Genomic DNA, 14,397 nt, shown 5'->3' with positions numbered 1-14,397 from the left:
TTGCAGTTGGATTCAGGTGAGCTCAACTCCGGTTAGCCGGAGAATCACCCACGTGAAGAGATCAGCTATTGAGCTGATTTTCCTTGTGGAAAGAGCCTTCCATGGGTTGGAAGGTGCCTTTAATGCTTCATGGAAGGCGCCTTCCAGCTTATGGAAGGTGCCTTCCCTAGCCGTTAACCCGAGGATAAAGTTTTATCCTCAAGAGATAGAATCTATCCAATGGAAGGCGCCTTGGACCACTTTGAAGGTGCCTTCAAGTTACAGATAACATTTTCCTAGAGCTATAAAATGACTCCTGGACCTAGAAAATATTCAACAACTCTTGTATTCATTTCCTAACATAATTCGGAGCATTCAATGAGTGTAAGAGACTTCTCCACCCTCAATGAAGGAGACATTTTTAGTGCTTTATTTTGTCTTGGATTAACGACCGCCTAGGTTATAACAAATTAATTCTTCCACCTCTTTTATTTTTAGTTATTCAACTTTCTTTTTATAATTATGCTACTAATCTGAGTTGAAAGATCAGGAAAGGTTTAATTTTATCTTTTCTTGGAAATTCACCCCCCCTCTTGCCTGTCTACCTATGCCAATAGTTAAGTCTTTTCCTTGCTTGTCATCCGGTCAACCTTAACCTAATTAGACTTAGCTCACTTCCAAACATGAGGTCCTTTGGATCAACCCTTGGTCAAACTTAACCAAATAAAGGTGTATTGTCAAACATCGAGATCCTAGATGTTGATTATACAAATAAGAATGATAGCAATGTTGTAGACGTGAGAAAGTAGAAGTGTCAGATTCTGCCCGTGGACCCCCTTTTATAAGGAAGTAAAAAAGTTGTAAAAGAATTGGAGGGCTGAGATCTCACTCACCACAAATCATCACAATCCAATGAACGAGGAAGCAGTTGCTCAATGAACAATAGTTATCACGATAGATGACTGAGATCATGTCTATGGTGAAAAGGCATTATCTGATGGCAAAGGAAGCAACGGATGAAAACAAGATGATGTCATCCCTATATATATGTAATCGTCACTCACAAATGCCTTAGGTGTGGTAATCGCATACGACGCACATTTATCAATGGGGAATGTGGTACAACTGTGTAGTGGTTGCCTTAATTGTACATTTAAGGTAGTCCTCACTTCCATCATAAGGCCTTGTTAATCTTTCTGTGGCTCAATAAGATAGGGGGACATGTGATATACCTTGATATATCTGATTGAGACATCAACTACATGGACATGTGCTGAAGGGAGGTAGCTATGCAATATATGACTTTGAGAACATCCCTATTCGGGAACATTTCCAAAAAGATCACACATGACTTCAATCATGCACTCACTTTAAGAACATCCATACTGTTGGATCGTGAAAATGCTAGAGGGGGGGGGGGGGTGAATAGCGTTCATTGAAAATCGTTATTAAGTAAGCAGCAGAAAGTAAATATGAAAGCAACATCAGAAAAATACGAACTATTTTTACTTAGTTTGGAGCCTTCGGTGACTCCTACTCCAAGGCTTAGGTCGCGCGGATCTATCGATGAGAAATCCACTAAGAATCTCTTCCGGTACCCCCGAAAGAGAGAATCGAGTACAATAGAAATAAAGCCAAGTGCAACACACTGCACTTGCCTTTTATAATAGTTAAGTACAATAGAAGAAAATATTACCAACACTTTTAGGGATCAAAGAATAAAGCACTTTGGGTTGATGTCTGTCTGTCGGGCGCCATCATAACTCCTTGAAGCAGTTGTCGGGCTCAGCATCTTTTCAACAGAGTCACAGCAAGAACCGGAAGCAATCGTAAGCTCAAATGTACGCGTAGTAGCTCAAATGTATTTGATGATTCAATGCCTCCTTGAAACTGCCTTATATAAGGCTGGAAGTCACCTTTCATAAGTATGGAAGGCGCCTTCAATGAGGTAAAATCCATCCCGAAGTGATCGGTGCCTATCCTTAACTTCGGCCAAATTTCATCCAGTGGAAGGCGCCTTCCATAGCCATGGAAGGCGCCTTTGGGTACTATTCATCCGAAGGTAATTTTGCTTATTTGCTTGCTTTCTTACCCTGCAAAAAATGTGTTAGTCTAAAATATCCTGCAAGACAAGTGTTAGCACAATAATAATAAAAAAGAGTAATTAGTTCTTATCCTCCCAGGACCAGGAACTAGTCAAGGTCTTAGTCTAAGGATCCCAAATGGACCTAGACTAGACAGACGCCTACTGTCCCTCAACTGGGACGCGTCCTCACATTCACTCTCCTCCAGTGACTTACCTTTACTCACCTTTTTCCAAACATCCAGTCAGCCCATCAACCTGTCTGGACTTCGTGCCAGCTATCTGGTCGGCCCATCAACCTAGTTGGACTTCCCTGTAATACTGAGTTAGCACAATAGATAAAATGGTAAAGTAAAACAGTGTTAACAAAATTCAAGATTCGCCGGTCCGATCGACCAAACCAGTCGGTCACATATAACCTAGGGTTATCTCCCCCTAGGGTTGCCTAGCTTCACTCACTAGTACTTCCATTGTTTGGCTTCACTCACCAAGAATTCCTCCACCTAGCTTCACTCACTAGGGCCCAGCTTCACTCACCAGGACTTCCACCACCTAGCTTCACTCACTAGGGCCTGGCTTCACTCACCAGGACTTTCACTACCTAGCTTCACTCACTAAGGCATGGATTCACTCACCAGGACTTCAACCCACTACCTAGCTTCACTCACTAAGGTTTGGCTTTACTCACTAGGACTTCCATTTTGCCTAACCTCTAGTTAGGACTTCTTATTGCTAGTCATCTAGTCTTGACTAAACTGCTCTCTTCCAAATATCAAATCATGTTTGGATTAACCCTTGGTCAAACTTACCAGACTTGGGTGTATTGTCAAACATCGAAACCCTAGAGATCAATTGCACCAACACATTCATGGAAAGATCACACAGTACATTAACTATACACTTTGGGAGCATCTCCATTCGGAAATTTCTTGAAAAAAATCATAGAACTTCAACCGTGCACTAACTTTAGAAACATCCCTATTCGAAAACATCCCCTCAAATATCGTATAAGATTTTAGTCGTGTATTCACTTTAGAAACATCCCGCTCGGGAAATTCCCTAGGAAGATCATGCAATACTACATTCGTGTGCTCATTTTGGGAACATCCCTGACTAGGAACATTCCTGTAATAAGTTACATTGAGCATCCCTTAATGGGAACATTCTCATCATAGTGTGTTGGGGCTACAACAACATCCCAAATAGAAATATTTTTATTGAATTGACCTCTCAGACTTTTAGATCCAACCATTCCTGACAATTGCAGCTCCAATATGGGCCTGCCAGTAATTACCATTGTTAAGACCAACAATAACATAAGTGATCCAAAAATTAGAGTTGTGCTGAACTTTAGGTGTGGAAGAGGTGGATTTTAGTGCTCTAAGTAAAAATCTTATATAGATAATAAAATTAGGGGCTAGGCTTCAGTGAGGACAACCCTGCTTAAGATTCATCTCTGCCAGTGGTGACTTTTGCACAACATCAGATGTACAACTTTAGCATCATGCCTTTGACACTTTGTATGGCTCATTTGGTCTCTTACTTCTGACAACCTTCATGTAGGTGTGCCTCCAAGCCCATGCTTCTGATAAACCGCTAATGGACGTAGCAGTCCACATGGATATCCAAGTTCGAGACTATAAAAGAATGGGTGATGTTATTGAAGGTAAGGTTTTTCTCCACGAGAATACAAATTCTTATTGTTATTTTTACTCTCTTCCTTTTTAGCTCCCCCCCCACACACACACACACCAACGCAAGACTACAGTCATGTGCTTATTTTGGGAACATCCTTGACTAGGAATATTCCTATAATAGGTAACATTGAGCATCCCTTAATAGGAATGTCCTCATCATAGTGCACTAGGGCTATGGGAACATCCCAAATAGAAATATCCTTATCAAATTGGACCTCTCTGACTTTTAGATCCAACCATTCTTGACAATTGCAACTCCAATCTGGGGCTGCCAGTAATTACCATTGATAAGACCACCAATAACATAAGTGATCCATAAATTAGAGTTGTGCTGGATTTTAGGTGTGGAAGAGGTGGATTTTAGTGGGCTAAGTAAAAATCTTATATAGATAATAATAAAAAAATTAGGGGCTAGGCTTCAGTATAGAACAACCTTGCTTAAGATTCATCTCTGCTTGCGATGACTTTTGCACAGCTTCAAATGTACAACCTCAATGCTGTTACGTCACCATAAGTGCATGGTTACGTTATCAGTAATACAAAAGATTATCAATCCCACAGGGATTGTTGATTAAGCCCTAGTTAACTTTACACGGTGAATTATCTAGACAAACATAAGATTGGTTGGAAAAGAGAGTAAGAGAAAGAGAAAAGAGAAGAGAGAGAACAAGGGAAAGGAGTGAGAGAAGGGTAAGAGGATGAATGATAGATGCTAGGATTTCAGTTTCATTGCGATGCTAGTTAATGTCCCTATGCATTGCTCATCTCCCTAACTCCATGCTTACACTCGTGTAGGAGTTCTAACTAGAGTCTAGTTTAATCCCGCGAAGATCGCACAGAAGAGTTTACCCAAGTTCTAAACCCATTAAGTAGAAGAGATAATTTGGGAAGTCTGATTATAGGGAATATCCATCTGTCACTAGGGCCCACGGTCCACGTTCCTAGATTACACAGATCACTTTCTAACGGTAAATTAATGCAATTAAGTAGAAGAGGTAATTTAGGAAGTCTAATTATAGGGAACATCCTTCTCACACAAGGGCCCACGGTCCACGTTCCTAGATTACACAGATCACTTCCTAACATTAATTTAGGAGAACCCTCTAAACTCTAATTAATCTTCCTAACAAGAATTGATCTCTGTTTTAAGGAAATTTCATAGAAAGTAAGGGATACCTTCTGTCACAAGGCACCATGGTCTTACAATCCAAGGCTCTTCCTCTACTCGGTGATCTAAACTTTGTATCTACATGGATTGACCTCACACACATTTTGTCAAACATATACAACACAAAACACACATAGATGATGATATAGACACTTCATTGCATAGGAAAATATCCAAATACATAGTTCATACATCACAACACATCACAACTACTTCCCACATCCTAGATCTGGAGATCTACTCTATTACTAGGGAATTATAACCAAAAATGATAACTAAAGTAATCTACAACTCAATAAATGGGGATAGAGAGAAGAGAATGCTTATCTTTAAAGCATAGCATCCTTGGAAGTGCTCCCTTGCTCCGGAGGAGGACGGATCGGCGAAGACGGAAGATCTAGGGCCTCCCCAAAGGGGAGAACCCTTCCCCAAGCAATAAGGTAGTGCCCCCAAGTAAAATATAAGTGAAAAGGGGAGAAAAACCTCTTTTATAGAGCAGGGCATGGGCACCACACGGCCCGTGACAAGGCCGTGTGGATCCACACGGCCTCATACATCTTGGTTTCGGACAAGGTGACATGGTCGTGTGGCTCACACGGCCATGTTCTGCTTTAGTTCTGGATAGGTTATGTAACACCCATAAAGTCTCAAGTAATTTTATATAAATTTTTGCATGATTAGAATGGGCTTTATGTGGACTCTTTAAAAAAAAATTAATAAGAGAAAATAGAACCAAAAAGAAGCATGGCCAAGGTTCAAACCTTGAACCTTTTAGTAAGTGACAAAGCTTTATGTGGTATGGGAGAACCATTAGCTCCAGAAGGAATGTTGTTAGGAAGGAAAGGGAAATTGTAGTTAAGGGTAGGGAGAGTGAAGGGATACCTTTCTCCCTTCACTTAGAAGGAAAAATTTATCTTTCCTTTCTCCTTTCACTTAGAATGAAAAGTTCATTTTCCTTTCTCCCTTCATTTAGGGAAAATAAAGTAAGGGAAGGAAAAGGTGGTTTTCCCTTTCTCCCTTCATTTAGAATAGAAAGAAGTAAGAGGAAGAAAAGTTATTCTTTTTCTTCTTCCTCCTTCTTCCTCCCTCCACCGAAACCATAAACCCTCTTCTCTCCCATTGCCGAATTCAAGCTAAAAGTTTCTCCCTAAGAAAACTACACAAGGAAGAGTCCTTAAGGCCTAATCCTTCTCACAAGCAAGGTACACAAAGGGGAGTCCTAGAAGCGGAAGTCTTCTTCTTCTCCTCCACCAAGGGTACTTTTCTTAGTAAATCAAGCAAGAGGATGTAAGTATCTTCCTCACCTGCAGTACAAGTAGTTTATGAGTGTTTTGTCCATGTTTTAATGTTGCTTAAAATCTAGGATTTGGTTTCTTGTAAGTTTCTACCAAGACATAAAACAAGGTTTGAAGAGAGTTCAAAACTTTAACCATGCTTGATTATGATTCCTCATGATGGGTAATCTATTAAGCGATGTTAGTTTGATGTCTCCATGTTTTAATGTTGCTTAAAAATCTAGGATTGGGTTCTTGTAAGTTTCGGCCAAGAAGGAAATGAAAAGGCTTAGGGAAGTTTAACTCCAACTAGACTTGCTTATGTTTTCTTCTATGTTATGCCATGTATCATGTGATATTAGTTTAAAGTTCATGCTTAAAGTTGCTTAAAAGAAACCTAGATTCATGCTTTATAGGTTTCGGCCAAGACTTGAAATTAGGGTTAGAAACTCATTTATGCTTGCTAAAAGTCTCACTTGCTATGCCATGTATCATGTGATATTAGTTTAAAGCTTCAAGCTTAAAGTTGCTTAAAGGAAACCTAGATTCATGCTTTGTAGGTTTCGGCCAAGACTTGAAATTATGGTTAGAAACTCATTTATGCTTGCTAAAGGTCTCACTTGCTATGCCATGTATTATGTGATATTAGTTTAATTTTCTTAAAGTTGCTTAAAAGAAACCTAGATTCATGCTTTATAGGTTTCGGCCAAGACTTGAATTTAGGGTTAGAAACTCATTTATTCTTGCTAAAAGTCTCACTTGCTATGCCATGTATCATGTGATATTAGCTTAACGTTGCTTAAAAGAAACCTAGATTCATGCTTTATAGGTTTCGGCCAAGACTTGAAATTAGGGTTAGAAACTCATTTATGCTTGCTAAAAGTCTCACTTGCTATGCCATGTATCATGTGATATTAGTTTAAAGTTTCATGCTTAAAGTTGCTTAAAAGAAACCAAGATTCATGCTTTATATGTTTTGGCCAAGACTTGAATTTAGAGTTAGAAACTCATTTATGCTTGCTAAAGGTCTCACATGCTATGCCATGTATTATGTGATATTAGTTTAAAGTTCATGCTTAAAGTTGCTTAAAAGAAACCTAGATTCATGCTTTATAGGTTTCGGCCAAGACTTGAAATTAGGGTTAGAAACTCATTTATGCTTGCTAAAAGTCTCACTTACTATGCCATGTATCATGTGATATTAGTTTAAAGCTTCATGCTTAAAGTTGCTTAAAGGAAACCTAGATTCATGCTTTATAGGTTTCGGCCAAGACTTGAAATTAGGGTTAGAAACTCATTTATGCTTGCTAAAAGTCTCACTTGCTATGACATGTATTGTGTGATATTGGGTTAAAGTCTCCATGCTTAATGTTGCTCAAAAACCTAGGATTTTCTCCTTTGTATATTTCGTCCAAGACAAGAAGTTAGGGTTACGAAGCCCATCTATGGTTGCTAAGTGTCTCACATGTTATACTAAGAATTACAAGATATTAGTTTAATATTTTCCATGCTTAAAATAGCTTAAAGCCTAAGACTATGCCTTGTGTATGTTTCGGCCAAACCAAGAAACTAGGGTTAGAGGTCCTCTTATGTTTGCTAAAGGTCCCCCATGTTATGATAAGTACCATGTGATGCTAGTATGATGCTTTCCTTGTTTTAAAGTTGCTTAAGACCTAAGACCATGCCCTTGTAAGTTTCGGCCAAGACATGGAATTAGGGTTTGTAGAAAGTTCAAAACCCCAACTATGCATGATAATGATTCTCTATGATATGCTATGTGATATGTGAACCTTATGTCACCATGTTATGCTTATGCAAGGCTTATGTATGATGAAATGTCTAAGAGTTGCTTCCCTATAAGTTGGGATTAAGAGCACTCTTTATGATATGACAAGTAAACATGATATGCTATTTTACTTTTGTATGGCTTGTACCGGACCCTAGCAAGGTCCATGGAATGGGCTCCTACGTCGCCCCTAGGTCAAAGCACGGGCCTAGTTCCCTAGTAGGTTCGGGATTAGCTACCTCTGTAACAACCATGGAGTACTTAGCAAGATTTTAGATATATTTTTATCATGAATAAAAATAGGCCTATTGTGTAAATGTGCGAAAATAATAAAATAAAATAGAACCAAAAAGAGATGACCAAGGCTTGAACCTTGGACCTCTTACTAGATATATGTAGGTGTAAACCAATAGACCAAGAGAAGTTATTATTAAAGAGAGAAGTAACAATATAGTTAAGAGTAAGAGAAGAGTTTTTCATTGAGAAAGAGAAGTTAGAGTTGCCTTCTCCCTCTCAAAAGAAAAGAGGATTCTTGCTTCCTCTTTTCATTAAGGAGAAATAAAAGAAAGGAGAAGGAAAAATACATTTTCCCTTCCTTCTCTCATGATGAATAAAAGGGAAAATTAAAGAGGAAAACTCATTTTCTCCTCTTCCTCCTCCCTCCTTCTCCTCACCGTGACCAAGACCTCTCCTCACCTCTCCTTGCCGAAATCCAAAAACAAAGGAGGACCCCTCTCTAGGAAGGCTCCACAAGCAAGATATTTCCCTTAAGTAAATCAAACAAGGATGTAAGTATTCCCTCACCTATGGTACAAGTCGCTTACGGTATTTCGAAAGATTTGAACTCTTGAAATTTAAAATAAAAAGAGAAGAAACCATGCTCATAAATCTTAGTAGGTTATGATATGAATTTAGTTAGAAAAAAATTATGTGTATGATATTTTAAGCTTGATCTTCTTATGAATATGTTTATTGACCTTCTCTTTTCTTTTTAAGGTTCGGCCATGATGAAATTGTAGGGTTCATGAAGCTTAAAACTTAATTTAATATGCTCATGAACTTATTTATGATGTGTTGTGAAATTAACTAGAGATTCATGTTTATAGGTTGTCTAGAAGTTATTTTCTTGCTTGAGGAAGTTTCGGCCATGATGAATTTGTAGGGTTCATGAAGCTTAAAACTTAATTTAACATGCTCATGGATTTATTTATGATGTGTCATGAAATTATCTAGAGATTCATGTTTATATGTTGTTTAAAAGTTTAACTCTTGCTTGAGAAAGTTTCGTCCATAATGGAAATTTTAGGGTTCATGAAGCTCAAAACCTAAGCTAGTATGCTCATAGATCTCCATATGATATGTTATGAAATTAGTTAGAGATTTATGTTTACATGTTGCTTATAAGTTTACTCCTTAACTTATGAAGTTTCGGCCATGATAGAGTTTTAGGGTTTCATAAAGCTCCAAACCTAATTATGTTATCAAATTGGCTAGGTATTCATGTTCAAAGGTTGTTTAGAAGTCTACTTCTTGTTGTATGATGTTTGGGCCATGATAAATTTTTAGGGTTCAAGAAGCTCAAAAACCTAAGTTAGTATGCTCATAGACTTTTTATGATATGTTATAAAATGTGCTAGAAACTCATGCTTATATGTTGCTTAGAAGTTCATTTCCTACTTGATGAAGTTTCGGCCATGATGAATTCTTAGGGTTCATGAAGCTCCAAACCCAATTTAGTATGCTCATAGACTTCTTTATGATATATGATGGAATTAGCTAGGTGTTCATGTTACATGTTGCTTAGAAGTGTATATTCTTGACTTATGAAGTTTCGGCCATGATAAGGTTTTAGGGTTTCATAAAGCTCAAAACCTAATCTAGCATGCTCATAGGATTTCTTTATGATATGTTATCAAATTGGCTAAGTACTTATGTTCATATGTTGCTTAGAAGTTTACTTCTTGTTATATGATGTTTCGGCTATAATGAGGTTTTAGGGTTCATGAGACTCAAAACCTAATGTAGTATGTTCATAGACTTCTTATGATATGTTATGAAATTTGCTAAGTATTCATGTTGTATGTTGCTTAGAAGTTATCTTTTGATATGAACTCTCGGCCATAACTATAACCTAGGATTCAAGAAAGTTTAAACTTAACTTAGCAAGCCATGAATTTTCCTTATGATATGACATGAAAGTAGTTTGTTGTTTTATGCTCATGTAGAACTTAATTCCATACTCTTAGAGGTTCGGCCACAACTAAGTTGAAAGGGCTAAGAAGCTTAGAACCTACTACCCATGCTCATGACATTCTTATTAGCTTATGGCATGAATTTGATTTAAGGTTCACATGCTTATATGTAGTTGTAACCTAAAACTTAGCATGGAGACTCTCGGCCATCATATAAAACTAGGGTTAGAGACCCAATCATGACTTTACTAGGTGTCTCACATACTAGAATATGAACTAGGAGATACTAGTAAATGTTTTCCATGTATGATTATGGTTGCCTACGATAATTTATGTACTTAATTAAGGATGCTCATGAATTATGCATGATGATGACCCTTATGATATGTTTTATGTTAAGTATGCATGCTTTATGACAAGACCAGTAACATGTTTGATTATGTATGTTATGAATTATGCATGATATGATTCTTATGATGACTATGTACTCAAGCATGTATGATTTCAAATATGTTGCATGCTCATTATGTAAGCTTATGAACCAAGCATGATAATGATTTTATATGATGGCCATGTGCCAAGAATGTATGCCTTATGATATGATAAGAAAATGGCAAAGAGTTGCTTCCCTTAAGTTGGGATTAAGAGCACTCTTCATGTTAAGACAAGAGCATGACATCTATGATGATATGATATGACAATTATGATGATATGATATGCATGACATGTACTTTACTTTGTATGGCTTGTACCAAGGGTGGGCTCCATAAGCGCCCCTAGACCGACGGACTATGAATGGGTCTAGTAAAAAGGGATGAGCTCCTTAGTACGCCCCTAGGCCGACGGACTATGAACGGGTCTAGATCCCTAGTAGGTTCGGGGCTAGCTACCCTGTCCTAGGGATTGCATGCATTTATGTATGTATGTGGTACAAGCCGGGCCCTCATGATGATGATATTATGTTCAAGTATTAAAAGATATGTTTAAAGACATCTTGCACTCGACATGACATATGTTTTAAAAGGACATTTTGCATAATGCACCCACTCATATATGATATGTTCTTTTATGTTTCATGAAATTTTTGGTGCAGTAAGCATCCGACGATCGAACCTCAGTTTTGATAATGGCAAAGGGATTCAAAGTTAAGATTCCTTGTTATCTAACGTGGTTAAATAAGGTTTCAGGAAAGTCCTAATTGCGGTTAGGCAAGGGAAAATCCTAAGGGGGGGTAACCTTAGGTCCTAGGGGGTGGTAACCCTAGGTGGAGAAAAACCCTAAGGGGCGGCAACCTTAGGTCCTAGGGGGCGGTAACCCTAGGTGGAGGAAAACCCTAAGGGGCGGCAACCTTAGGTCCTAGGGGGTGGTAACCTTAGGTGGAGAAAAACCCTAGGGGGCTGTAACCGTAGGTCCTAGGGGGTGGTAACCCTAGGCGGAAAGTCCAGTCGGTCTCGAGGAACGGACTGGCAACAGGTAAATCTCCTGAGTCGAGTAGGTGAGGACGCGTTCCCCATAGAGGGAACAGTAGGCGTCGGGTCGACCTAGGGTTTCCGGTTGGAAATCCGAAGTCACACCCGGACAGTCCGGAGACTGTCATAAACATTGTTTTATTATTCATACTGTTATTTTGTGCTAATTTTGTGTTGCAGAATATTGTTTGGGACTAACAAGTCTTGCAGGTACAAAATAAGGTAGTTTTCCCTCGGATGAACAGTGTCCGAGGCGCCTCCATGGAGCTTGGAGGCGCCTCGGGTGCAAAGGATGAGCTGGCTGCGAAGCACCATTGGAGGCGCCTTGAAGAAAGCAGAAGGCGCCTTGGAAGGTGCCTTGAGTGAGGTTTAAGGCGCCTTGAATGGATGAAGTTCGACCAGATCAGATTTGATCCACGCGGAAGACCAGGCAGCATGGAGGCACCTTGAACAGCCTTCAAGGCGCCTTGAACACCCTTTATAAGGGGGTTTCGACCAGCACTTCAACACAACGAATATCAAGTGATCTCTCATCAACGTGCTGCTCCAAAAGACACTCCGAAGTGCTGCAACAAGTGCCCGACGACCCGAAACTTCAGATTTAGCATTTCTTATTGTCAGTATAATACTTATAGCTTTTAATTGTACTCATAATTGTAATCTTTTTAAGGAGCTTATAGTTGTTGCCCACCGGAAGCGATCAAGGATCGCGGGCCTTCTAGTAGGAGTCGTCACAGGCTCCGAACGAAGTAAATCTCTGTGTCCTTCTGTTTGTGTTAGTTTATTTTTAATTCCGCTGCTTTAATTACTCTAACGCTGTTTTCGATTCCGATACGTACAAAATAGCCACGAGCACTATTCACCCCCCCTCTAGCACGTCTCGATCCAACAGAAATCTGATGATATGTTATGTTTCTCATGACTCGCCTCATATGATCCTTTTATTTATGATATGTTAGAAACATGGTTCATAAGGATATGTTATGATCAGGAACTATGCTCACATTATATATTGATAGATGATTATGTTTTCAATGATGATATGCTTATATGATTATGCTTGAGATACGATTTTTGTGAGTAGGAAAGAATCTTACTGAGCTCGTGTGCTCATAGCTTACTTCCTTGTACCACAGATAAAGGCAAGGGATGGATGACCTAAGGGAGCTGCAGGAGAGGCAAGGAGGTGTGTGTGGCAGTGGCTCAGCTGAGACAAATAAGACCTGCTATAATGTTATGTTATGTTTGACATGAACCATTATATTTATGTTACATTCCAGTATAACTTTATGACATTTCCGCTGCTTTATGTTATAAGAAAGAAATTTTAAATATGCATGTATCCTGGAATAGTTAAGTAAGTAAGTAACCCCGTCCCTTGAGTAGCAGGGAGGGCGGGCGTTACAACCTCGAATTTATTTAGGAATGCGCGCAAATCATGTATATGGTACAATGTCGGGCTCTCATGTTGAGATTTATGTTTAAATACCTATATGATATATGTTTTCAAAAGAACATTTTTGCATATACTTATTTCATGCTATTTGATTATTATGCTACATGAAGATGCTCTCTTGTGATATGTCTATGATGCCTAGATGAACATGCTACTACCTTATGCTTATGCTCTTGTATGCTATGTTTATGATTTGCCCAAAAGAGTATGACATTACTTTATGCTAGTATGCAAATGTTAAAGCTATATGTTGGTTAGATGAACATGTCACTACTCTATATTAATTCATGATGTATGTTTTTTTTTGTGAGTGGGAAAGGATCTTACTAAGCCTATGTGCTTATAGTTTTACTTTTCTTGTACTGCAGAAAAGGGTAAAGAATGACTAAACTAAAGGGAGCAGCAGGAGGGGCAAAAGATGTGTGTGGCAGTGACATGGTGGAAGAGATCTGTTTTGTGTTTCAAGACTTATGCATGTTCTAATTTTTGCATGTTAACTTGTTTTTCTACTTGATGCTTTTAATGTTTGCTACTTGACCATCTCTTTTTATTGATTTCATGAATCTTGAACTAATAGGCACTTGGTTTAGTTAATAATTGCTAAGAACCTTTTTATCATGCTTGAATGTTAAGGTAACTATACTATGCTTGAATTCTATGTTATGTTTCAGTGACTACATATTAAATCAAGTTATGCACATGAATGATAAGCATGCTCACATGTTTAATATGTTTACATGATTATATTATTCTCCATGTATGTTTTAAATTTAAATTCTTCCGCTGCAACGATTTCATATGTATGTATGTTCGCGTAGCGTTGCCCTTGCTATCAGTAGGGGAAGGGCAGGCGTTACAGGCTACACGACCTTATGGATCACACGACCTAGCTATACTTGCTCTCTGGAAAATGTTGCATAGTCGTGTGGCTCACACGACCTGGGCATGCACGACCTTTGGAGAAATGGCACGGCCGTGCCATTTGGCATGACATTGCCTTGCTTTGCCTCTGGATTGTTGGCACGACCGTGTGCTGCTTGGTCACTAGGAGATTTGCACGAATGTGTGAGTCACACGGCTATGTGGATCACACGACCCTGTGGGTCACACGGGTGTGTGGCCTACATGACCCAAACTTGATTTCTTCTGGAGTTGCTCTCGTGTGAGTTTTTACTCCATTATCGCTCCAATATGCGTCCTATCAATCAAAATAAGCAAAGAGCAGATCTCTGAACAGAATATAATAGAAGTATGACATTATCATAAAATAGGGTGCAATAAACATAGATTATG

Source organism: Zingiber officinale, chromosome 11B (genome assembly GCF_018446385.1).
Source record: "Zingiber officinale cultivar Zhangliang chromosome 11B, Zo_v1.1, whole genome shotgun sequence".
NCBI classification, from domain to species: Eukaryota; Viridiplantae; Streptophyta; class Magnoliopsida; order Zingiberales; family Zingiberaceae; genus Zingiber; species Zingiber officinale.
Note: the sequence above shows the minus strand (reverse complement) of the source record.